The sequence below is a fragment of the Taeniopygia guttata genome, chromosome 1 (assembly GCF_048771995.1).
Source record: "Taeniopygia guttata chromosome 1, bTaeGut7.mat, whole genome shotgun sequence".
In the NCBI taxonomy this organism is placed as follows: Eukaryota; Metazoa; Chordata; class Aves; order Passeriformes; family Estrildidae; genus Taeniopygia; species Taeniopygia guttata.
The window spans coordinates 84,425,423-84,452,981 of record NC_133024.1 but is presented as its reverse complement, the minus strand read 5'-3'; the positions used below and the strand labels follow the sequence as shown (position 1 = coordinate 84,452,981).

The following is a 27,559-nucleotide window of genomic DNA, read 5'->3' as shown; positions in this document are numbered from 1 at the left end:
TGATAAACAAAGCGTTGTGATAAACAAAGCAAGAGTCTAGGTTGTGTATGATATCTTCAAATCAGAAGGCATTTGGGCTGCAGTGGGCAGTCATTCAGAGCTACCTTCCTCAGAAAACTCCTGCTTAAAATTTGTGCTTTGCCTGTATCCTCTCCAAGGCCAGAGCCTCACAAGTAACACCCTATGGCAAGCATGGGAAGGAGCTGGACACCAGCATGGAGATAGAGCATCATTCTGGATGGGCTTGTAGCCACATACCTCTTTCCTTGGGCACTTGGAAAATTAAAGGGGAAACTAGAAAATAGAGCTCTTGCAAAATCACCTAACCACCACCTTACAGTCAGAGGGCTGCTGACCCTAATGAAGGCATCTAAATACTGCTTTTATGCATTTTCATGTCTTAATGTTTTTGAGAAGTATATTTCTAATGCCTCAAAAAAGCTGGGAAAGTGCACAGCTTGCTGCATGGCAGACCCAGTGCTTCACTCAGAGTGTTGGATTGTATTTTTCCTAATGTAATTTTTTTTTTTTTTTAATGGGAGGCAAAATGTAATATTGTGCCATTTTTATAGGACATCAGAGATGTGCTGCACTCTGGCTGAAAAGACACCCCAATGCCTGGAGTAACTCAGTCCTCACTGTCAGTTTTTGCTGGCAATTCTGCCATGGAATTTCACTTTTAGATAAGTCCTGTTGTAAATATAATAAAAGGGGAGGCAGTGGGGGAGTCAGAGTAGCACAGGTGGCAGAGACATGAAGGACCACAAGGCATAGAGAGACTTGTGGACAGAAGCTCCTGCCACTCAGCCACTGTGTGCCATGACCCCATGCCCCATTGCACACATTCAAGTGCAACCTACAGCACTTGAAAAAGCAATAAGAAAATAGATTCAATCGTGGTGAATTTTATCGACTGCTCCTTAGTACAGTCACACAGGTAATTGTTGTATAGGCTTAATTGTTCCTATCTGGAATGAATGGTAATGAGCCCTGTGGGCAGTGGAAAAGCCCTGTCTGCCCCTGCTGGCAGAGGGAAGGAGGGGAGGGATGCAGGAGGTACAGGGGATGGAGATGTGCAGGGATGCTGGATGCCCCGAGAATACAGTCCAGCTCTCAGGGATTTTTCCCAGCAGATGTCACTGTTCACCCACCAAATAAAAACACTTCCAGGCAGTAAAGGGCCTTTGGAAAAAGCCACTGCAGGCTATTACTTAAAAATGAAATACACTGCCTCAGAGGAACATTTCCACTCGGGAATGAGAGTGAGAGCAGTTTATTCTTATAAAGATGGCATGGGATGGAAATTCTCTGTAAACCTGGAGGAGAGCTGTGCCTGCAGCAAGCCCCTGGCCCGGCACTGCCATACCTGGCACACAGCTTTAAGGTGGGCAAGGCAGGGTGGATGGGAACCTCTGAGGGTGGAGGAGGAAAGCTTTAGCTGCTCTCACTAATGTTCCTGCACTGCAGGGTTTAGTAGGATTTAATCATGACTAACAATTTAGTGATTTAATCATGACATAATTTTGTGGTATTAAATCATGACTAGCCCTACCCACGCTTTATTTATTCAAGATGTAGGTCCTTAGGATGTTATATAGATACAAAATTAATATTCAATATTGGAAGAGCTGAACTATCTTTCCCTCAGTATGTAAATTAGCCATGAGCAATTTGAAACTAGGCATTTTACAGTAGAAGCAACTTTCATTCTTATTCTCTTTTAAAGATTTTTAGGGATACTCTTCAGTACTCTTCAGGAGAGAGGTTCTAGGAGGGCTTTGTTTTTCATGCAGTATGACAGAGCTGTTCCTGGCACGAAAGCAAAGTATCACTGCAGAGATATGCAGATACAAGGATAAGGAAGCTCAGACACCCGAGTGACAGACGAGCAGAAATGCTGCACTGCACACAGGAGACCAGGAAAGCTGAGATCTTGCTGGCCTAATGATGGGGCTGTAAATGGGATAATGGGCACGTTCAACGTGGGACATCAGAAATGTCCACAGTGGTATAGTTGCAAATCTCATCACCGGTGATTTTGCATTTTAAAACAGGAGAGAAGGCATGCATCAAGAGAAAAGCAATCATCTTACTGCTGGGACATCATTAGCCTGGAGCATGCTGACACTGATAGGGGCATGCAGCACAGAGCAGCAAAGGGCAAAACTGTGTGCTACACACTGCTTATCCCAGGGCTCCTGTGTGCAGTGCACAGAATCCCTGGAAGAAGTGCTTATCCACCTGAAAATGTGTTCATTTTTTTTCCATTTCAAAATCCTATATTTTCCTGCCAGCCTAAAGTCCCTTGTCTGCTCACCCCACTGACACACTTGTGCTTTCATAAGAACAGCAGACTCCAGTTAGGAAGAAGTTTAGACTCTTTTCCCCATTGTCCTACTCAAAATCTGATGCTGTATCCCTCCTCTCATCTGAATTTCCAAACTGGATTATTCATAATCCTTTAAACGTGTGCCAGCATTGTCTTTTGAGGTGAGGAGCTCCTCTGCTCCCCAGCAGGCATTTCTAGGAAAGCAATTTCATCCCTCTCTGTCTCTCCTCTGCAGGATAAACAACCCAGGCTCTCTGGGTCTCTGCTTTTTGGGCTGGCTGCACAGTACTGGACCTCCTAGCAAGCCTACATGGGATCTGGGCATTTAATGTTCCTCCTTGTGAGCGGGGTGAGTAGAAGCAGACGGTTGTGCTGTGTGAGCCCCACTTGTGCCCTATAAATTTGCTTTACCAAGCATTTTTCATTTCTTTAAAGAGCTCATGATGGAAAAGTTTGAGCTGTCAGTGATGTCTGAAAGCAAGTGTCTGTATTCAGAGTGAAAGTCTATTGCTAAGGCACTCCCTGAGGTTGCTCCAAATGTGATTTCCTTGAGGAACCTCACCAGTGATTTCTTGTTAGTTCAAGAGTTCTCCATATGGGGCTGCTTCAGTCTCATCTCCAGATAGTTCTTCATCTGCTTGGCATGTCCTGACAGTAAACTTAATTTCCAGCATTATGAAACAGCAGTGAAGGTGACGCTGTGTGGAAGATGAGATAGGAAAACATGCCATGGGTGGGCTCAACCATTGCTGCTGTTTTCATTGTTCATGAAGCTTCAATAGAAAAATAATTGTTTTAAGCAAAAGGGTCATTGAGTACCCAAAGCCTGTAATGAATGTGTTCACTCACGGGGCTGGGTTCCTGACATGGTCTCTGACCTCCCCTCTAACTCATGAGGAGTTTCCATCAACTTTGGCAGGATTGGGAAGAGTTCGTTACAGAAAATGTTGGAGGCAGATAATTTTGGGATCAAGGAGGAGATGCCTGTGTGTTACTGATGAAAAAGAAAAAGCCAAAGCAGGGCAGTAGGCCAGAGCTGGGTCTCTGCAATGTGGCAGAAGGAGGAGCAGATTATGCCTCAGGCACTCTTGGGGTCCAGGGTGACTCCCCTCCCACATGTGCCTGTCTGGATTTGGGACCAGCCGTGTCCAGGAGCAAGGAGCACAAGTCAGCTGCCTGGCTGAACCCCTTCAAAGCTCTTTTTCTCAGACAGTGGGTGAGTATTTTGCTAAGGATGCAGAGTGATAAGGCACTCCCTCATCATCTGAGTCTTACCCTGCCTGAAATCAGACTGCCTCACTTGCCGCCTCTCGTCTCAGCCAAGAACCATTATAAATTGGCCCTCATGAAATGCAAAATGCTTGTCTGGCAGAGTTAGAGAAGACATATTCCATTCCTTGGGTTTTGCTGTGACTGAATAACACTGCAGTGAATGGGTAAGACCCTGGAGAGCACCATGTTTGGGAGAGGAATTTATCAGTGTCGGAGGTGTAAATTAAATGCAGCGCAGACCTGGAGTCAGTGAAGAGGGGAAACTCAGTGTCTGCACATCATGCTGGTGCAGCGTGTGCTCCTCTGACAGCACCAGGAAGAGTTTGGTTCACCCAAAATAGAGCATTGCAAGCATGGGCATGAGCAGATTGGGTCTAAATAGCAGACTAAAGACATAGCATGAGCCTCAGTTCTAGAGCTCAGCAGTATGTAGTTGGATGTGTGCACATGGACTCCCAGCTGTAAACCAGATATCCAAATCTTCTGCTCAGTCCAAGGGCTTGATTCAGGCCTCTCAACGTGGGTAGTGGGACCAGTGGGAAACCCAGGTCCTTCTGGAGTGGCAGCTGAAGACATCTCAAGTGGCCCTGGCTGGCAGCGGCACTAACCCCTAACTCATATTTAGGCACCTGGGTGGAAGAATCTCACTCAGAGTGTAATCAAAATACAATGGAAAAAGGCCACTGCTGCATCTTAAAAAAAACCCACTTCCTAGATACCAACTCAATTAAAGCAAGTGGTGGTGGGCTGACTTGCTGCAGCCTCTGGTTGATGTGTTAAGCTGGAAACAATCTGTCAGCACATGCCTGAGGCTCCTGTGCATCCTGAGGATGACTACAGGAAGAGGTTTTAGGATAGCAAACTGTGCAAAAATTGTATATAAGCTGTTCTTGATGGAAAGATTGTGCTTTGCTAAAGTATACTATTTCATGAAAAATGCCACCTCCTAACAGTAAGATACAGATTTTTGTTGTCAAAAGGTAGGTTATAGAAAATGAGCATAGAGCCAGGGTACAAGGATTTCTTCATTTGGATGCTGGGTTTGTCTTGTGGGATGGATCATCTTAGCTAGCTGCTCACACCATAACAGTAGCAGGAAAAGGAGGCTCCTGAATCAGTGCTGTTGTGAAACACAGTGATACAGCCAAACTTTCAGAGGAAAGAGTATTTTGTCTGAAAGTTGGTAATTTCCATGGAAATACTCATAAAATCTCTTCAGTTATTTACATTTTGGTTGTGAAAATAGTTTGCTTTCTGACCATCCCTAGGGAGGACCATCCTGGGAGAGCCAAGGACTCCAGCTGAGGGGTGTTCAGCAAGGCAGAAGGCAGAAACAGCAGTGTGTTCTAGATGGCAGCAGTCATCAACATCCAGCTTAGAGTTACAGGAGGGGTTTATGAACACCAGGCAGAAGGGAAGCCCAGAGACTGCCCTTACAGGGCAGGCAAGAGAGCATCTTTTAATAGGTGGCTCTAAGCAGAGCTGAAACATACTAATGATGGGAGAAATGCCTTTGAGAGAGAGGCTTGGAAATGTGAATTACAGGGTTCACAAAGAAACTTTCTTCCACAGTACACACATGTCTTTAAAAGCTAGAGACGTGAAGGAGACTTGAGAAAAGTCAAGGCAAAGCTACCAGGTGAAATAAAAACCAGCTGTACTCTCCCTGCTATTCCTCTGTTGGCTCATTTATAGGATTTAACTCCTGATTTTTACCACCTTTCTTGATGAAGTATCTTTGAAGCACAGCAGAGACTGCTACTGCTCGGTCCCAAGGAAATTGGTCAAAGTGTTCAGAAGCTGCTGAGAAAAATATGGACATACAGGAAACCCCTTTGACCACATGAGGCTTGTTTCCTTCAGTGCACAGGCTAATAGCAAACCTGTAATGCACACATGAATTGATGGCCCTGCTGAGCCTCCCACTGGACTTGGATGGACCACCACTTGTGTGGTCCATGCTAAGAAGTCCAACAAGGTCACAGCTTCTCAAGGTGATAGTTTAAAAGTCTCTTTTACAAAGAATGTGGAGAGGTAGAGAAAGGTCATGCATTGTTCATGGGCAGACTGAGGAAGTTAATCTCTCTTGTTCTCCTGCTGTGACCATGGCATCACAGTACAAGAAGTATTTTTGGTGTGTGATACTCAGTTTCACAAACATGTGAATCCATAACTGGACCAAAAGAATCAGAAAGAGAAGCTTACCTAAAATACTTCCAAATGCACAGGGTTGTTACTAAAAATTTGCTTTTTAAAATTTTCAAAGTGACACAAGTCTTGCCCAGCATTTAACACCTGCAGATAGTAACAGCTGCATAATCTCAGTAGTTATGCAAACAACGTTCTCTAAACTCAATTCAACTTCCCCCATCCTTTCCCTCAGCTAGAAACTTGCTAATAAAAAGGCCTATCTGTGTTTATTTAAAGAAAAGGGAGATGTTGGCAGCATCATTCCAACCAAATGAAGAAAACAGAACTGAAGACAGAGCTCTACTGCCTTATATCCTTCCTTGATGCTGTTAAAGGACTGTGCAGTAAAAATCTGGGTTGATTAACTGAAAATGTAGGATTCATTAGTTTTCCCATCCAGGAGAATCCACACTCATATACAGTTATTCACCAGTCCATGTGAAGAATTTGATTTTGAAACACGAAAGTTGTGTTCAATGCATGGCAGTAGAAAAAGTGGGAGTATGACACAAGTGCAACAAATTTGCCTGGAATCCACCTTCTTTCACAGAGTGGGAAAAACCCCCTTTCCACTCTAGGCTCTAGACCATAATTCATGTATCAATATGCGCATATATCTTAGATAAGAATGTTTATGGCAGAAAACCTAGACTTAGTCTAATGCTCATGGGATTATTGAACCAAAAGGCTAAGCTGTTCTAGGCAACTCCTCTTCCATATGAAGCTTACTGATGGTCCTGCTTGTGAGAAGCATCTTCCTTGATGTGGGAAGTACCAGACCTGAGTACAAACTTTAAGATAGAAAAACTTAATTTTTCAAATTAGTTTCTTAACATATTAAACAGTCCATATGGCAAAGATGTTCATGAAATTACTTCTGCAGCTTGGATAAACCCCAGCAGAACTCTGTGATTTGTAAGAAACTGTAAATATTGCACATGATCCAAAAAAGCTGCCCTGCATCTCTTTAGATTCATCTCTTCTGTCTTCCTTGCTAGGTTTTGACTGCACACTGACTGTGAGCACTCCTCCTGCAGTCATGTGTGCAGATGGAGGGATGGTAGGAAAATGTGGTTTGTATCTTCCTCTCCCAACAGTCCCATGCCCTAGGAGGAGTTGTGTCAGAGAGGGCCTGCAGAGGGGAGCCTCTCCAGCATTTAACACCAGCAACAGAAAGGGAGGTTCCAGATGGTGGCCTTTGGGCACCTTGTCCCCAGGCTGTTGCATCACGTGCAAAAAAGGCACAGCTCATCCTGAGCATTGCATATGTAGAGTGCTATCTGCATTTTACTGGTAGGAGGGGAAATTCCACACTAGATAATTCTCACCCTGCACACCCCAAAATAATGTAAACATTACTCAATGAGAGTGGCAAATTGCAGCTTCTTTGTGTCCATAGCTTGAACACGGTGCTTTTTGTGTTTTTTGTGTCCATAGCTTGAACACGGTGCTTTCCAGCCAGAATATCCCCAGCTTGGTTTTCATTGGCTTTTGGGTTTTCTTTTGTCCACACAACGGTAAGATTTCTCCTTTGTTTAGGACAGACTCTAAGCTCTCTGAATGGGTCTGCCTGATCCCATTCCTCCAAACCACTCTGTGCTTTGTCCTCCAGACTCTTTTATAATTGAGCACAGTGGTTGTTGATACACACTGTGGGCCAGATTTGGCCATTCTTCTCAGTTGGAGATGGTCATAATTCAAGTTTTGGTGACAGGATGCTGCCTTACAAATACAAGATCATAATGTGGACTTCCGGTATTTGTTGTTTCCCATTTAGAGATCTTACAAGAAAAAAAAAACCAAAAACAACAAAACACAAAAAAACCCCACCAAAAAAACAAAAACCCCAAACCACTCAGAGGTCCTTGTTGTCAAGCACTCTATAAATCTATGTGATGATATTTTCATTTACTTTTTATTTACTAGTTTAAAATGCCACCTTCTGTGATTTATGTCTTGCAGTGTTCACCAGCAGCCTTTAAATATATCATAGCAATGATTTATCAACAATTTTCAACAATTCCCTATTGGAAGTGAGGTTTTGTGTGAAAAATTAGGAATTACAGCACTCTCTCTCACATCAGCCAATAGCTTTTGACTAATAAATTTTGCACCCAGACATTTACCACTTCTTTAGTTTGCAAATGATGATCATGATTCGTAATGGTGTAGTGTTAATAATAATTAGGAAAAAAAAAAAAAAAAAAAAGAAGATGGCTTTCCAGAATATGACTGAATAGGGCTGAGTGCTTTGTTCCAGTATCCAGGACTTTGTCAGCTATTACCAGGCAGTGAATGAACATTAATTCAGCTTTGAGAGGACCACAAAAGATACATGATTAGGACGAATTTTAATTATTAGCTTCCAGTGTGTGTGAATGTTGTAGCAATGCAGTGTGCCCTCGGTGCAGTGCCCTCAATTTGAGCGACTGCTTTGCCTCTGCCCTCCATGTGTAATTTCTCTGCTCCACACAGAGCCCAGTATTAGCCAAGTTCAAAGGAGAGTAGTGATAATTTATGACTCTTATGCTTTCACTTGTTAGTCATCAAGACAAAATTAGGTCCAAGAGAAAAAATGCTCAGAGGATTAGCTCCAGCTATGCATGCCATAAAATTAGAGTGCCAGAGTGAGACAGACTCCATGGGCAGGTCTGCTGCCCTGCTGGACCATTTCCATCATCGATGGAGAGTGACAGGCAAAGCCAAAGGGAAATCAGCCAACATGAAGTTTGAATGGCTTTCAGAAGTGCCTGTCTGGTGGCTGCAGTGGGACGTGGGCATGCTGTGGCTCAGCATGATGGTGCTAACTGAGGTGAAACCATGACTTCTCACCCTGCTCATCCTTCTTTTCCCTTCTTGTTGGTACTCCACCTAGCCTCAGCTAGACATTGCTATTTAGAAACTAGAGGCAGACTTTGCAAGTTTACACTAAGACCAAACTCCCCAGTGCTTACTACACCTAAAAGGAGATTTTCTTTTTCTCTCTATCCATGGAAAGGTACTGGCTTTTTTCCCCACATACAGCTTCCCTGTACAAAATCATGTCTGAGCACGCAGAGCAGAGTTGGTGCTCCTGAGGTCTCATTGAGAGACAATGCCCAGCATCCGATGGCCTTTAAAGCTCATCCAGCTCTGCAGGGACTTGTGGTTCCAGAGAATCACGAAAAAGGAATCAGAGACAGTCTGTAGGGTTTAAGCCTTTTTATATCCTTTCTCCAGTTGAACATCCTTTGCAAAATGAAAGAATTATCATCTCATAATTCTTGTTGCATAAGGAAATTACATTAAAAGAATCCACCTGTTTTTTGAATGTATTATATGAGCCTAGAAAAACCATCATCCCAGAGACAAATAAAAGATCTTTATGAACTTCCATACATATATAAAAGCGGATGTATAAATCCAAGTTATGGAGCTTTTTCTTCTTTGCTGCAAGTGATCTACCTGGTGCTGAAAGTGTAGCCACCTATGAAGTTGTCTTAGTTGTAGAACTACAGTTGTCTGTAGTAGGCTTGTCTACAGAAGAGGCAGGTTTTGGTTTGTTTGGTTGTTTTGTTGGGTGAAGTATTTTCCCTTTTTTTTCATAATATAGACATTTAGCGTCTTTTAGGGTCTGGCTGGGATGCAGTTAACTTTCTTCATACCACTCTCTGTGGTGCTGGGCTTTGTATTTGTGGCTAAAACAGTACTGAGAAGACACCAGTGTTCTGGCTGCTGCTGAGCAGTGACTGCACAGCATCGAGGCTGTCTTGCCAATCCTCTCACCCCAAAAAAGACCAGGCTGGGAGTGGGCAGGAGGCTGGGAGAGAGAAATGGCCAAAGGAATATTCTTTTATCACTGAGTACTATATGATGTTGTAGTCAGTGATAAAAGCAGAGATAAAGAGAAGAAAGACAAGACATCATGGCTGTGATGTTTGTATTCCCAAGCAATTGCTATATGCAATGAGGCCCTGCTTCCTCTGAAGTGCCTGCTGATGGCAAATAGGGAATAATTTTTTTTTTTTGTTTTGCTTCCCTGCACAGCTTTTGGTCTTTTTACTCAACCCATGAGCTTATTTTTTCCCCCTATTCTGCTGAGGAGAGGGAATGAAAGTGTCTGGGTGGGTGTCTGGCAGCCAGCCAAGGTGAACCCACCACATCCTGCCAGCACATCATCCTGCCAACAACTTGATAAGCCTCCAGCCTTTGTGTGACTTCACAGTTGGATGTTTGAGATTTTAATTTCTGTATTGCCAGTGACAAATTGAAAGGTTAAGTTTTGCTGTGAACTGTGCTGAGCCAGAGAGGGGACCATCATGATAGTTAAAGTAGGATAAGCCTTAAAATGGTATAAGGCAGGGAAAGCAAAAACAAAGGCAAATGATGTTTGTGATTAAAAACAACAGGGAACCAATTCAGAATAACTTTTTCTCCTTTTTAACCAATGTTAGGTACTCTTCATACCTGTGCCAGACCCCCAGCTGAAGCTGCTCAGCTCGAGGGCTCTCAGCTTGCCCAGCTGACAGAATTTGGACAGCTGGTGGGTGCCACTGTGTCAGCATTATCCTCGACCAAAATATACACTCCTTACACAAACACCAGAAATCAGAGGAGATCCTCCACGAGGGGGCTGAGGAACAGAGCCTCAAGTTGGGGTTTTAATGACCATCCATGAATAGCCTGAGAAACAAGATCACGAAACCTATTGTTGCAGGGATTTGCTGTTACTTTCTTTTTTTTTTCCTTTCTTAGTTTTCACAGAATTTCAGTGACTCACCTGAAAATTTTCCTCCTCCAGCATCACTTGTGCCTGACATCAGAAATCTGATTTTCCTTGTCCCTTTCTAGGACAAGACCAGAGGTAGCTGGAATCGGGTGGGTGAACTTGTATTTGTCAGGTTTTCCTGTTGGGCATTTCAGATGTTACGACAAAGAGCAACCAGCAGCACAGTAATAGATACCATTTTTTATGTTACTTGTACAGACAGCAAGCCATCCTTACACACTGATCTAACTAATAACATTGTTTAGGCATCTCAAGATACCCCCAGGTGCCTTTTGGGATTTATTAAAGTTCCTGAACGGGACGAGATCATAGGTGCCCTACATCCAGACCACTGCTTCAATGGGCTGCACTCCAGGAGTGGATCCTACAGGATCCAGGGGAGCCAGAGGAGCTGAAAACCATCACTGCTTAGCTGAGAGCAGTGCCTGGCTGGAAGGTGAGGCTGTTCAGCACTGCAGGCAGAAGCCACACATCCAGGCAGCTGGCTGAGAGCAGGGTGGGTTGGAGGCCCTGCCCTTAGCATGGGAACCTGTGTTTTCTGTGTCCTTATTTCGGTGCTGTAGGTTTGGGGGTCCTGTCTGCCTCAAACACCCACCATAAACCCAGTCTGGCTGCACAACTTAGGGCAAGGGATTCAGTGCAATGCAAGGCAAGGCACTTCTGCCCTCTTCATTTTAATGAACTTTATGCATTTTAAGCTATTAAGCAACGAGTGTCTAAAACACACACATACAGTTCTGCAGCAGTGTCACTTAGGTAGAAGGTGTGGTTTACAGTAACTCAGTTACTCCCATAGTCATAATGATCATAGAACCATAGAACTGTAGAGTGGTTTGTTTGGAAGGAACCTTAAAGATCATATTGTTGCAACCCCCTGCCATGGGCAGGGACACCTTCCACTAGACGAGGTTGCTCAGCCCACCATCCAGCCTGCATTTAACACTTCCAGGGATGGGACAACCACAAGTTGCTTGGGAAATCTGTTTCAGTGCCTCACCACCCTTGAAGTGAAGGATTTCTTTCTAATATCTAATCTAAATCTGCCTCTTTCAGCTTGATTATGCACTGTCAGACTTAGTGGTAAGCCAGGCTTTTACAGCCTCTAAAGCCTAAATGCTCAGGTGCTTATCTGGATTGCTTAAGCTGGGAAAAAAGAATTCCTATGTTAACTGCAGTATCTTATTTCAACTGAGATTTTCATAATTTCTTTTGGACTCTGCAGTTTTACCCATCATTGTATCTGATAAATCTGACTCTGCTAAACTGCAGAGGTTATAAGCCTGTAAAACAGTGTGGCCTCAGCAAAAGCACAGTAGTGAAGTCTGCAAGAACTGGATGTTTCAGAAACAAAATGGAATTTTACTGTGTATGCTAAAAATAATGTAAGTGCATTGGCTGGGACAAGGACTCCCAGATAAGCTGAAGCAGCAAAGCAGAAATCCTTCATTTGGTGATCAGAGACACAGAAGGGTTTGCAGGGAAACTTCTGGTGAGGGTAGTTGCTGGTAGTGATTTCTCTGGCCCCAAAGCTCCCTGAACTTTTCTGAAGTTTCACAGCCTTTAACTAAACTTCCCATAGGCAGAGCATCCCACAGGATGGCCTAAAGCCTTCACCTCTCTGTTTCTCATCATCCTTCTCATCATAAACTCTTTCATTTTGTCCCCTCGGGTTCACCAGCTTTCAACTGAGAGACCTCAGGATCAATTTGCCAGCGGTGCAAAGCCAACGTGTGCCAGCCCAGCTCAGTGCTGATCCCCTCTGTGAGAGCAGGCTCCTTCTGTTCTCATTCTGTAGTACTCGGCCTTGGGTTTTCCTTGAGTCACTTGGGGTAGGTACTCCTGTGGCTGTGGCTCTGCTTATGTGGGGGTGTGTGAGTGTCCATCTTCCTTTTGGAGTTTCCAGGGAAGCAGAAGCCATGCTAAAGCCCACCAGAGTGATGCTTTGGGAGTGTGAAATTAGTGTCTGTGCTGCAGGCTCTGGGGAGCAGCACAAGAGCTTGCAGGCACAAAGGCAGCTTGGGCAGTACAAGGGCTGTGTGTGCTGGAGAGAAACAGACCTGGGATTGCTTTGTCCTTTATATCTTTTTTCAGCAAAATGTGCTGTGCAGTATTCCTATGAAGCTCCTGTAGAGAGGATGTATGTGGTATTACCTGGCAGGCTTTTACAGATTCACTCTCTGTGGCTCAGAGGTTTTCCTCAGTAAGTAGCTGCAGACAGACCATCATGTTAATAGTCTTTGGTGGTGTTTCATGAACTGTTCTAATACCCTTCTGAAATTATTACCATTTCTTCACTTTGCATTATCCTGTGCCACTGAGTTCAGTGATGCAATTATGTGCTGGGTGAAAAAGTTCTTCATAAATCTTTGTTTTAAACCTGCTACCAGACCATGCCACTCTTTCCAGAAAAGCAGCAAGTATGGAACAACTTTCTGTATTTGTTTTAGCAACAGTGTGTTGACTTTGGAGACCTGTGCTATGTACCCTTTCAATCATACAATTTCCAAGTGAACTCCTAGTCTCTTTAATCATTGTTTCATTTGGAAGTCATACCATCCTGCTGCCCACCAGCACGGCTTCCAACTGTATTGTATTCCTTTTGAAATAGCACGACCAGAGTGATACTCAGTATTCCATGAGTATATACTCTGGGGATTTTTACAATGGCATGATAGTATTGTCTGGGGTTTTTTCTATTAATTCCTTCAGTGCCTTTTTAACTACTGCTGAACATGGAGTTACTGCCATAGAAGTAACATGGTTTCAAGATTTCTTTCCTGATTGATTATACCTTCTTCAGACTCCATTAGATTCAGTTTAAGGTTTTGGGTTTTTTCCCCATGTGCATTTCTTGCAGTTACATATATTGAAATTTGCCTGCCATTATCTCCATGTTGTGTAATCCCTCTGCAGCTCTGCAGCTCTGCAGCTCTGCAGCATCAGCTTGTCTCCAGCTTTTCCCCACAGTTGGGCCTGGTTGCTCTGAACCACTCTGCACCCCCTGTGAACTTGTCACTTCACTTACTCCCTTTTCCTTTCCAGTTCATACAAGGATATGCTATTTAATACAGGTTTCTCAAATCCTCACCAGATCCTACTGTGAAATTCATTTCACTGTGAACTTGCACCACACCTGTGTCCATTGTATTATTTCTTCTCACTAGTGTGAGAAGAGTGTGTTCTCAGATGTATCCTGACAACTCAGATGCTTAACAGTCTTTGGCGAGGAGCTTATTCAAAGCTTTTTAAACATCCTCCAAGATACCATCCATTTTTGTACACCTCCAGATACCATCCATTTTCTTGCATATTAATGTCTCATTTCTTTGGTTTGAAGTGAGTATTTCTCATTTTAGGTGAATGCTAAAATGATTTTCCTGCATGTCTGTATAGGATTTGAGGACTGTTACTTGTCTATAAATGCCAGAGAAGATAATTGGCAAAGAGTAGCTGCAGCTATGTCTATTTACTGAGTGAGTTTAAGTTAGCTCACATCAGCTGGCTTTGAATTTAATTGGTAATAACATTTCTGTTTATTTGACTGAGAGAGACACTTCTTCATTGTTTGATAACGTGTGTTTGATGAAGTGATCAGGCCAAGGATAGTTCCAGTCCGTCCAGGTCATATTACTGCTGAACAATTCACTTAATGACAAAGACTGCACCCAGAGAAGTGGTACCTAGACCTTGAACTCTCCATCTGTCAAACCAGAAAAATAATCATGTCCAGTCCATGCCAAAGATGCCATTATCAGCAGACAAGACACTTTTTTTTTTTTTTTTTTTTTTTTTTTTTTTTTTTAATAAAAGGGCAGATTGCAGGCTTTGGCAAACCTTGTAACAAAAGACACTTGTAGAAATATTTCAGTTTTGTCTTTGTCATGCATGCATAAAGTAATTTAGAGTCCACATTAAGGACTATATTTTCATCTCCATGTCTTAGAATGGTGTTTGCTTTGGAAGTACCTCTGTGCTTTACCTATGAAACACAAATAACCTTTGGTATGACAAGAACCAGCCATGAAAGCAATTGTGGATGACTGCTATTAAAAAAACTCACATAATAAAGCTAGTTATGAAAAGAGGAAGAAGACAAAATGTTAATACTTATCACAGTATCATGCATAAGTTTCATCATTGTTTCCTCAAGATGTTGTAACAGACACACAGCCTGAAGCAAAAAACATGAGATTTAACTTTGGCTATTGAAAATTTTGTAAAGATACTTGTAGAAGTAAAAGAAGGGGAAAAAAGTGACTTTTTAATCTCTTTACTGGACATGGAGCACCAACTGGTGTTTAGTGCCAGACAGGCAACAAATAGGGAGGTTTCACAGTGAAGATGAAAGCAAGCGTTGAACATCTTGGCTGGGGCTGGCATGAAGGAATGATCTCCATGTTTCCAGAGAGAGGGCAGGTGGGTGATTGAGCAAGAGGAATCAGAAATTATCTCACCAAAAAAAAAAAAAAAGAACATGATTATTGTTTGACCTAGAACAAAAAAAAAAAGGGTAGACACTAGCTGCTGTGGAGGTGGATCTCTATTGTTAAACATGCCCTTGTCAGGAAACTTACTTTATCTTTTAGAATGTCATTCTATGACTGCCCATCAATTTAAAGTAAACATTTTATTCTCCAGTCCTGCTTTGTGCTAAACCTGATCCTGAGTGACTTGGCTGGCAGCAGATGACTCCTCTGGAGGTCTAATGCAGGCAAACCCAGGGACCAGGAGCCCTAAATAACCACCCAGATCTTTGTGCGTTGCTCCAGAACAAGGGCTGCTCTTACTGCCGTTGAAGTAGAATGGGTCTGGGTAAAAAGATGAAATTGGTGAGCTGGAGAAAGAAGGAATATGTCTTACAAGGACAAACTATGAAGTTCTGTGCTAAGGAGGAAGATGCTTCAACCTAACAGGGTGTTAGTAATGTAACAACAGAATCTCATAGATTTCAAGATTGTCATCTGGTCAAAAGCCTTTTGCATGCTGATTTCCAGAACATTTAAAAACAGAATACCCAAGCCAGATTTCTGAGTCTCAAGAACAAGAAAAAAAATCTTTCTATATGTGCAGTAAGAATATAAAAAATAATGTAAACTACCAGCAAACCTCTCCTTCTCTTGAGAATTTTAATAATGGAGAAACTTGCTGTTTATATTAGTTCACTATTACATGTACTTTGGGCCAACAGGCATTGAAGTAAGTAATTGCCAGATGAGTTAAAATTTTAGTCTGGTGCAGTGTAGTGGGTTGACCCTTGGCTGAATTCCAGGCACTCACCAAAACTGCTCTCTCACTCTCTCCACAACTGGACAGAGAAGAGAAAATATAATAAAAGGATCAGGAGTTGAGATAAGGACTGTAGGAGTGCTGGTTGGTAGGACAGTCAGGACAGACAGAGACGAGAGATCTCTGAGGCCAGGTCTTGGAACTTGCAATTTATTAAAAAGGGTGTGGGTGCAGGGGCCCTGTTTGGAGCTGCCAACCACAGCTCAGAGAAGGCCCAAAAAACAGACCCGAAAGAGCAAGAGGGCAAGAGAGGCCAGAGAGCAAGAGAGGCCAGAGAGAAAAGTTCCCGTTACAATACAATAAATCATGTTCTGTGCTGAATATTCTAATTTTCATTAACCAATCTACTACAAGATACAAATTCTATAGTGTTTACATACAGTCCACAAGAATCATAACATTACCATACTGTGTTACATTTTAAACCCTAAAAACTACTCTTTGGACCCCTTCTGCCAAGCTAGTAGGGTCTGCTCTCGCCCTTGGACCTGTCTGCATGCAGAGGGTATTGTTTAATCAAAAGGGGATCACCTTCAGTCAGCCATACCATTGTTTTCCAGTTGTTCAGTAACTAAGGCTTGGTATCTCAAAGCTTGTTTTCATTTCAATCTCGCTTATAGTTTCCATATTCTCATAATCTTTTGCCAGACAATCATACTTATAAGGCTTTCCTGTTTTATCTTCCCCAACAAGGACCATGAGAGATCACTCACCAAATACTGTCATGGCCAGAACAACCTCAGCTTGAGGATATTTATTAAATTTATTACTAACAATATCAGAATAGGATAATGAGAAGTAAATCAAATCTTAAAACATCTTCCTCCCACCCATCCCTCCTTCCTGGGCTCCATCTCCTCCCCCCAGCAGTGCAGGGAGATGGGAAGTGGAGGTTACAGACAGTTCATCACATGTTGTTTCTTCCACTGCTCAGGGAGAGGAGTCTTTCTCCTGTTCCACTGTGGATTTCCTCCCACAGGAGACAGCTCTTCAGTAACTTCTCCAATGTGAATCCATCCCACAGACAACAGTTCTCCCTGAACTGCTCCAGCGCGGGTCTATTCCACACAGTGCAGTCCTTCGGGAACAGCCTGCTCCACTGTGGGTCCCCCACAGGACTGGTCACAAGTCCTGCCAGGAAACCTCCAGCATGGGCTCCTCTCATGAGTCCTGGCAGGGTTCACACGTCCCTGCCAGGACTCTGCTCCAGCATGGGTTTCCTATGGGTTCACAGCCTTCTTTCAGGCATCCTCCTGCTCCAGGGTGTGTCTCCTCCATGGGCTGCATGTGGGTCTCTTCATCCCCCATGGATCTGCACTGACTGCAGGGGCACAGCTGCTTCACCATGGTCTGCACCACAGCCTGCAGAAGAATCCTGGCTCTGGCACCTGGAGCACGTCCTCGCCTCCTTCTCCACTGACCTTATGTCTGCAGAGTTGTTCCTCTCACATGTTCTCATTCCGCTCTTTTCTGGTCCCAATTACATCTGCACAATACTTTTTTTTTTCCTTTTTAAATGCATTATCAAATAGGCATTACTATCCTTCCTGATGGGTTCAGCCTTGGCCAATGGTGGGTCCATCCTGGAGCTGGTTGTCATTGGCTCTTCTGGACATGGGGGAAGCTTTCAGCAGCTTCTGACAGAAGTCACCCCTGTAGACCCTCCCACCAAAACCTGGCCATGCAACCCCAATATAGTTCATGGTGGAATTTTGTACTTGCCAGCTGCGAAATGCACCACTCTTATTTACAGGGTCAACCTTCACCTGTACTTGTTCATGGGATTCTTGCTGCTCTTCATGTTTAAAGATGATTTTTATCATTGGGATATGTTTATTGCAAAGCATTTGAAGAGATTGGTTTCATGGAGATTAGCATCATTATTACAATGGTGCTTATTTTACTAATCTCTATTATGCAACTGTTCATTCCTGATTATTAATAAGCGTTTTCTTTTGATAGAAACACTTCCACAGCAACCAATTATAGTGCTTTGTGCAAACAGAGGATTATGAATTCCAGTGGGGAATAAACAACAAGTGCAGAGGAATTTTAAAAACAAAGAGCTTGTTTTCATGCAAATGCCTCAGTGCTAAAAAATGGGGAAAATTATATGCTGGAGAAGCAGAAGTTCCTTCCAATTAGAATGTTTTTCAACAATCTCCCCAAAATGCCTAAATTAAGAATTTAGCACTTGCTGGAGCAGCCTGGTATTCTCTCTCCAGCAGCAGCCAATGTCAGAAATGTGTAATCACAAGTCCCCCCCAGATCCATTTTCCCTGAAAAGACTCACTGGATGTCATAGCTGGTCCAATTTGCCTAATTAGGCAGGACTACAGCCATTTCTAAGCAGAGCTTTTTACTGAGCAGATCCAGCTGAAAGAGGATGCCCTGACCACCTATCTTGGGCAGTGAAGCTGGAGAAAATGGGGTCTCTGTTCTGCAAGTACTTTTGTGTATGATTAATGCTGTACCCTTGATGAGAGTTTTTGTATCTAATGGTAAGCAGAGGACAAGGAATTTGAGAAACCTGGTACACATTCTGTCTTTGCTCTACAAATGGTGGCCTATCTGTGGGAGGTGAGCTTTGCAGTTTATTTTAAACAGCTGATAATACTTAGGCTTAAACGAGAATACCATATATTACACACATCTAACTATTAAGATTAGAATAAGATACATGCCAAAATATTTTAAAACTGCTTACTTAATTTTGGTTTTATCAAGCAGAAGATTTCCTCTGTGTTCATGGCTTCCATTTACCATTTATAGCTCCACAGAGTGATTTTTTTCCCTCTAACAAATACAGCCTTGTACCCCTTATCTACCATAAAGATTGCTTCAAATAAAATTTACTTTCTGCCTGTGAAAACAATTCCAAGGGTAAATAGCAATTTGCTAGTGTGTGCTTTAAATAAGCTTTATTTTGTTGATGTCATATGTGATTATTTGGAAAAGAGATTTTATTCCCTAAGAATTGGCTTGTGCTGTGAGGGAACTTGATCACTTGACAAAAGCAGACATACAGTTACCTCATGGTAGAAAGAAAAAAAGAGTATAAATGTCTCATGGGCCCGTTTCAAAGACACAGATAGCAAAATCAGAGAGCCTCCATCCTACAAAGGTCAGTCCTGCTCTTGATGCCTGGAGAGCAAACAAACACTTCTCTCCTGAGATGAATTTCCCTCAGTTTCAAAAAACAGGGTGGTGAGGCAAAGCAAGGCTGGCACAGCATATAATGAGTTCTTCTTTGAGTTGGATGTGTGCATTTCTAGTGTGGTGTAAAGAGAATGACACAAAAAAAAAAAAAAAAAAAGAAAGACGAAAAGCCTTGCTCTGGCAGGAGTTGTGTGTTATGGGCTCTATGCTGTGCATGTACAAGGTACCAGGAGGGATAATGTCTGAGCCAGTCCCACAAGGGCTATGTTACAGAGAGAGATGGCCCTAAGGTGTGGAGGAGGTTGGCAGGGATGTGCCTGGGACCTGGGCAGTGGGGCTGGAGCCCTTTGCCAGGATATGACACAGCCCTGGATGAGCCTGGAAAGATAAGCCTGAGGTAGTGCCCAGATGTTGCTGGGCCTCAAAGCACAGGTGCAGGATCGAAAGCAGTACAGGAGTGTGTTCACATGGGGAAGGTACCAAGGCTAAGAGACCCTGAGCTTTTAATGTTTTTGCAGCTGTGACTGGAGCAAAATTCTCATGGGTCCCTTTTATCCCAAGCGCAACATGACTGAAATCAGTGTGAGTGACCTCTTGCTTTGACTACCCACAAATAGCAATGTCAGAGCTACCTCTTAACTGCCTGGATTTTATTAACCTTGTCAGTTTTTCTCAGATATCCAAGGGAATCCAGGGAACTTAAAAAACAGAATAACCACTCTGACTATAAAGTACCTCCATTGTAACCTGCCAGCCCTGTCCTTAAGAGGAAGAGTTGGAATTTCACAGCCACCTATGTCTCATCAAAGAATTCCAGTAGCAATAATAGAAATTTGGTGGTTTTCCCCAAAAACATCCTCCTGAAAAAGTCCTTTACAAATTCTGTAATTATTCTATTTTATGAGCTCTGATTTTCTCTGTTAGGAAACCTCTGGTTTTCCCATGAGAGTGAACGTGATCCTGCTGTAGCTGAAGTCAAGGGCATCTTCAGCATCCATTGCAATGGAGCAGATGCAGAGTTGCGGAGGATTCCGTCTGGGGACCCCAGAATTCAGCAGGGCTTGCCTTGGCTGCTGGGGTGCTTTTGCCTTGGTGGACTTGCTTTAGAGACACAAATGGTCCCTTGTGCTTCTTCTAGAGCAGCAGTGTTGTGTCTGTGTGCTGTGGTCACAGGGAAGATGTTCCCCAGCCAGCTCACTCCCCAGGCCGGTGTCTGGGGCAGTCACCAGAGCAGCTGCCCGCGGATCTCTGCTGAGCTCCCTGGGTGCCAGTGCGGGCAGGGCTCGCAGCTCCCTGCAGCACATGGCTGCGGCGTGGGGAGCACTGCAGCAGCACAGAAAGAGAAACCAGGCAAAGGAATAGAGAGGGGTCACTTGCTTGAGCTCCAAGGAAGTCCTATTCCCCAGAGGAGCCACCAACAGGTGACAATAACTGAGGGCAAAAGGCTGCTTTTAAGGAGTGGCAGGAATAAGGGGTGGGCACAACCTTTTATCAATAGGAAGGCATTAGGGGAGGAGTACAGGGTAAGGGCTATCCAATAGAAGCCACCAAGGGGAAGGGGCAAGCCGTGCACCCCAGTCTTGCTTCGAGGAAGGGATGAAGGACAGGGAACGTTCCAGAAGGGAACAAAGGAGATACAAGGAGACTGACAGGTGGATTGACAGACACTTGGCGGAAAAATCCTGTGGTAAACAACTCAGGACTGAACCATTAGGGAAGCCAAATGCGTACATGGAATGAACCATTACAAACTTATAACAAGGAATATTTAAAACCTACTACAGAAGAACAAACTGTAAAATAACAGACTACCACACAGTGTCAGTAAGGTCAGCTCTTGTTGTTCTGGGACATTGGCTGAGAAAACGCTGACTTAGGAGCAAGGCTGGGTCTCGGGCACAGATGCTTTAGTGTGATTTGCAAGCCTGCAGGTTGTGCCTTAGCAGCAAGCAGACAGTGTGGCACTAGAAAAAAGCCAAGGGTTTTATTTAATTTTTTTTTCTCTTTCTTTTGTTTCCTTCTTCTTCCCATGAGTCTTTTAAAATTGGCTACTGCTTTTAAGCTCAAAATGGTTTGTGCTTCTTCACAGGAAGGCATTACACTGTGAATGTCTGTAAGTACTGGGCTGACCAAAGCTTTTTTCCACCTCTGCTTACTATTCTGCAGTGGCCCTAGCAGTCCTGGGTCAGGCTCTTCATGAAACTCTTTTACTTAGTCTCAAAGTTGCAGTTTTTAACTTTTGTCTTTTATTCACTCATTGGGATAAACCTTGACTGCCCTAAAGCTCTGCCACCTCTTGCTATTTCTGGAAGTTCCTGGCGCCTTGTTTGTGGTTGTTGGTTCTGGCTTGAAGAGTGCGCTCAGAGGATTAAAAGCCATGACATTTTCTTCTTCACACTAGTGTTCTGTGGGAGCAGGGAAATATCTCATGTGCCAAATATGGACCAGACTCTCAGAAAACCCCTAACAGAATGAGAAGAGGATTCTATGAGTACAGTTTGACCATCTTCAGCTACACACATAGAGTCTAGTGGACACTGTTGTCTAGGGATGAGTAAATTAGCCACCATAAGCCACAAAGATGCTAAGTATGTGCTTTTACTCAGGGCTGTGGAATGGGGGAATATTGTACTGCAAATTGGTTTTTGTTAAGTAGTTGTTTGTATTGGTTTTTAACGCTTAAAAAAATTTAATAATTATGCTGCACTCTTAGTGATAATTTGAACTTAAAGTTTAACAGCATCAAAGGGATCTCACATTGGAGCTGGTCGGAAAAGCTGAAAATACAAACAAAGAGATTAATCTTTTCCCACTGCTGTAGCCTTTTTTTCCTGATTTTGCATAGTTCCTGCCCTTCCGCCTCTTGCCAGGGATAAACCTACTGACCTCATCAGCAGATGTATTTTTAGATGTATTGTTTCTAGCTAGAAGGTTGCAACAGAGAGGGCTGTTAACATGTGTTACTTTGAGTTTGTGCTTTTTGTGTTTCAGAATACAAATAACTGCAGCCTTCAGCACCTTTGAAGGGGATGGCCTTGCTGCTCTTTCCTTGCTCTTTTATGGACTCACTTGGCAGACGAAAGTTCTCTCCATCAACGGAATAGTCTTGGGTTTGGTCACTTTTGATTGGTAATGTATTTAATAGTGCTTATAACATTGCTAAATAAACAGAATGATTACCTTGGATTTGACGCCCTCTAAAACAGAAGGACATAATGTGGAACATAGAAATAGATATTTAGTAATTAGTACTTATCATGCAGCATCACAGAGACACTAATTGTCAGAGCACACACTGACACTGCTCACCTGTCTCATGGTTTACATGTACATTTTCTTACTTGAGTGATAATGTTACAAGATGTGTCTGGAAAGCTGTGACACCAACTCTTTCATGGACCTCATTCTTCAAACCAAAATTAATTTTGAGTTACATTTCTAAAGGAAAAAATAAAATGGGAAGAACGGAGAAACTTTTCTAGAGAGCCTGTTTCATGAATACTCATCTGCAACCTGGTGGGACAGAGCTCTGATTGTCATCTCTATACCACTTCCTCCCCTGGTCTGCTGGCTTTGTTGACCATAAAAATGTGCTCCTAATTTCCTAATTTCAATAGTAAAATAGAGCATTTTTGTGAAGTAGGGACCAATTAAAAATAGTGAGGGACAGCCCTCAAATATTTCAATTAAATGACAAATGAAAAAATATGCTAACTGATGGTTATGTTGACACATGTGGCCAAACACCTCCCTCTCTTCCTCTTTGGGGCACAGTCCCCCAGTGCTGAGTGACCCCATCATCCATGTTCCAGATAAGTAAAGCAATGAGAATACACCTGCTTTTGGGCTGTGCAGTTGGACATGCCTTTCCCAAGGTGTGCAGGGCTTAAAGACAAGGGGATGGAGGATGTCTCAGCAGATGCAGTGCTACCTCCTGCCTCCTGTCCCTAGCCCTGGGTAAATCCCACCACTATCTCTGTGGGAAACAACCTGCTCCTGGGGCACAGTGTGGGTGAAATCGTGTCTGTATCAAGAAGAGAGGCTTGTCCTACACATCTGGCCCAAGTACCAGAACCAAGTACTTAAAAGGGAGGGAGGAAGCTCTCTGGGCCACCTCTGCCATGAAAAGGATGACGTGTGGTCTGGCCAGTGAGGACAATCATAGAGACACTGGGAAAAGCAGCATCATTTTCCATGCAACTTCACCTCCTTCGCATTGCCTCTGTGGAAAGAATTCCATTGGCTGCTTTGCAGATGGTGTTATATATAGCCCAAACACTTACTGCCTCTACCTATATGGATACCTATTGTGTAGCAAAGAAAAACAGTGGAAGATAATTAATCCTGGAGGCCCACTCCTCTCACAAAAAAAATCAATAAAGACTTTTCCTTGCTACGTTTCCAGGTAAGAGAAGACAGGACAATTTTTATTACAACTGACAGTTCCCTTCCCTGGAGCAGAAAGGTTTTCCCTTACATCCAGCAGAGAGAATAGTGTTTTGCACCTGCCAGATGCCGTTGCTATGGCAATTGAACTTCACACTTACATTGGAGAAGCAAAGCCCCAGGAGTAGGTACAGAGCAAACACAGCAGAGAGGGTGCTCTGCTGGGGGCTTCCAGGTGGCCCAGGACTTTGTCTTCCCATTTCCCCATTCAATAGATGGGTAATTTATCTTTTTAAACAATTTTGGAAGGAGCTTCAATTGAGCAAATGATGCTGGCTGGGAATTTTCTTGCCAGCAGATTGTGTTTGGGCTGCTTGCCTGTGGCTGTGGATGCACCAGTCTGCAGGAGCTGAGCATGCCTTCAGGGCTCTGCCAGCCCAGCCTGCCCTGACACCTTGCACCCTCCTGGGCCTGACCCCTCCTGTGCCCAGACATACGGGTCATGGTTAGCTGGAGGCTTTTTAAAGCACTTTGTCATTTCCCTGAATTCCTTCACCGGTGCCTAAATATTCACAAGGTACCCTTGCAGGTGGACCAAATCCACTCCAAAGTGCACAGGGGCCACAAGACTGTCAGCAGGCAATTTATTCTCAGCACCTCATTTCCCAAATGTCCCAAGCAAATACACATTTTGGCTGAGGACTTCCACACCAAACTTAATTCCTGAAGGACTTTCCATTGTTCAAAACTCAATAAATTAATGATTAAGTTAGGGAGTGTGTGGTGCAACGAGCACCCAGAGCTCCTTCTTGGCTCAACTGCTACTTTGTTTTGAGAGCACCACACATGAGGATATGACACATTGACTTTAATCATTGATTGGAGACCCATCCTGTCAGGCACTTCTGGCAAAAAGAGAGGGTTATAATATGGTGAGAGGTGCAGCTGACAACTGCAGAGTGCTGTGCACTCACTGGAGGAAAGGAACTTAAGTTGCACAGGCTTATTCTTTTTAAAGATAATTTTCTATGGAAAATAAACCCCAAAGCTCAGAGAAATGTTATAGGTGAGACATTTCATTAGGAGAAAAGACTGACTGAATTAAATACTAATCAAGCAAGCTCTGAAGCAGCATACTACAACTGTTAGCCTCTAGGACCTTGAAGAATTGGCTTTCTTACAATCTCTACTTGAAAAAAAAACCCAAAATGGATGATGTAAAAAGACTTCTGCTTTAAACTACATACTCCTAATTCTGTTAACCTCTAGTTACCTTGGCTGAGAATTGTGCCAGTCTCTAAATCTCACGTAACATATTAATTTAAACTACTGAGTGCTCCTATTCAGGTTCCTTCTCTAGTTAGTGAAGAACCAGAGTCATTGCTCTTGAGGCAGACATCCAGCCCCAATCTGATGAACCTGACAAGTGCCTGCTCCCCTCCCTGTATCCCAGGTGGAGCTGGTGCCACAAATGGGGGTGGGCACCATCTGCACCGGCCATTTCTAAGCTTAAGTGACAGGTCTCACTGTCCAGGTCAGCAGAGAAGCAGCATTGCAGACAGGCAAGAAAGGCCAAAGTCCAGCTACACTCACTGTGTTTCCTTGGAGGAAGTTGTGCTTGAATCTTTGTGGTAGTACAGCATGAGATAAACTAGAGGAGTAAGCAGGGACAGAGGATGCTGAGCTCTGACTACCCCAGCGAGCTGTCCCAGCTCCCCCTTAACACAGGAGAAAACATTTCTTTGTTCTTTTCCTGCTTGTTGGTCCTGTCTAATAACAGAGTACTTCATGGAACACTGTCTGTTTCTCTGGGTCTCCACAACAAAATTCCTCTAGTCTCTCATGGAGACTGTCACAGAGCAAATAATGAACTGATCTATCTGGGTAATTACAACAAAAACAATCACTTGAATGGCAGGAAGAAGGTAATGTAGAGTGGCTGAAGGAAGGGGCTTCCCTTCTCATCCTTAGCTCTGTGTTTCAATCAGTCAGGCAACTCAGCTTTGATTTATGTCCCAGAAATGCCACAGGAGCAGGGCTGAAGCAGAGGTTAGTCTTAAAAAAAGGACCAGTGAAGAGTTTGTGTGGGGCTGATGTGGCTTCTACTTGTGAACATTCGGTGCCTTGGCATCAGCACATACAGCAGGTGAGGATGGACAGCTGGATTTCTGCACCAGGGCATATTGAAGGGGTCAGACTGGCCAGTGAGGGATGTGCAAGTGCATTGAGAGAGGGACGTGGCTTTTTGAAAAACATTTGACCCCCAAGTGCTCCCTCATGCCAACCCGAGGTACGAGTGGCTTATGCTTCATTTCCCATCCATACGCCAGTTTCCCTTGAAAATGAACATATTGTACTCTGCAGAGGCGGACAGTTTGCTGAATTTCATTTCACTCCTTCAATCTGCTTAATGAATAACAATAAGCTTGAAGGTTTCACTGGATTCCAGCACTGAGCTGAAATTTTCATTAACAACAGGTTTTCAGACCTCACTTGAATTTGGTTCTGCCTGGATCACCTGCCTCTTGCCTGTCCTTGCTTGGCTAAATTTTATGTTGCCAAACAAAACCAGTCACCTAAAAGGCAGAAATAAATAATCTAATAGGAAATTCTTGAAAGAGATTTGTAATGCTAAAAGTTACTGCATGGACAGATTTCACTCTTCTGGTAGTTAATATGACTCATTTTGAAATTGGATAATTGCTAGATGATGCTGAGTTCATCACTTCAAAACAAAACGAGGTGTGGGTGTGTTTATGTGTGCGTGCAGGGCATTAGCATTTACTAGCCATTAAAGAAAGTGTATCTTCAGTCTACTAGTTCAACTGTTTTCCAGATTGTAGTGGAAACCCTGTGTTATATAAATAGTTAAAACCCAATCAAATGTTTGTGGTCTTCTGGATTTTGACCACCATTCATCCTGGGCAGGTGAGCTCTGTCAGCTCTGTCCAGGAAAGGGTCAAGGTCCTTGCAGGAAGGACCCAAATACGCATGGCTGGATGCATGACTAAAGTGAAGACACAGAACTTTCAGTGGTACAGCCCAGACCCTGTAAGACTTGTGGTCATCTAGGCTGAACCTGCAGTGAAGAGAGATGATCAGGGTAGAGGTAGAAAAGGATTCTAAAATAATCCTTTTTCCCTCGTAAGCAATTCTTATGATTTATTGTTATATTTTAATTTAAATATGTTTAGATTATACAGTAAGTAAAAATACAGGTATTCATATACCTTTTTCTCCTAGAGATTCTAGCAAATATATCTTTAGAACAGAATTCTTGAACAAGACCAGGCTGCTTCAGAACTTCTCAGTGACATGGACTGGCTACAAGAGCAAATTAGCTACTCCTAAGGTGGAGACAGAATGGAAGGATTCCATCCCATGTATTTTTCCATTGGATGAGGAAATCTAAATTTCTGAAGACTATGGGGATGTTGCTCTGCCTTCACTGAAGACCCAGCTTCCCCTAATATTTAATCTAAATCCTACAAATCACAAATGAATGCCCTGAACTCGAGTCCTTCAGAGATAAAATCCCATTTCTTAAGTCCTTCTCATTTTCCAGAGAGACAGTAGAATTGGAAATTTTCAAAAGTGATCTGGGAAAGACCTTGAACAATGTTTTGAAGTTAACCTTGTTTGGAGCATAAATTTGGACTAGATGACCTGCACAAGTCCCCTTTGAGCTAAATTTCCCAGTTAATCTCTCTTTCTCTGTAGGGGGATTCTCCCCAGACAGTTTCCATCTTTCCTGAAACACAGGATATATACAGACATTGAACTACATCTTGGCTTTGAACAAAAGTTATTTTGGATGCTTTATAATCCCGTTCATACACCTCAGTACTATCTTCACATAACACTTGTGTTCAGCCTACAATGGATGCATCACAACCCCTACATCTTTTCCTGCATAACTCTCACTGAATTTTTCCCAACCCAGTAGGTCCCTAGTTTAATATTTTTTTATACCTGAACTAACTTGCACTTATCTTACTGAATTTTTTGAGTTTTTTCAGCCAACATCTCCTGCTTATTGAGATAATTTTGAATTCCAACCCTATCTTTTGATGTACTTTCACATCAAAGTCCCCTCAAAGCTTGGTATTTACAGATTAAATAACCAGGAGGTTATTAAACACTTCCTGATCTCTCCCTCTGTTCCACCT

At 43.2% G+C, this 27,559-nt stretch overlaps 1 long non-coding RNA gene across 1 annotated transcript; it reads left to right on the top strand.

Annotated features, from left to right (window-relative positions):
• The first annotated feature begins 1,121 nt into the window (after positions 1-1,121).
• On the top strand, positions 1,122-22,477 carry LOC116808579 (uncharacterized). The gene is made up of 3 exons (XR_004368322.3): positions 1,122-1,384; positions 2,565-2,678; positions 21,996-22,477. It is a non-coding gene; the product is annotated as an uncharacterized lncRNA (long non-coding RNA).
• Positions 22,478-27,559: the final 5,082 nt, after the last annotated feature.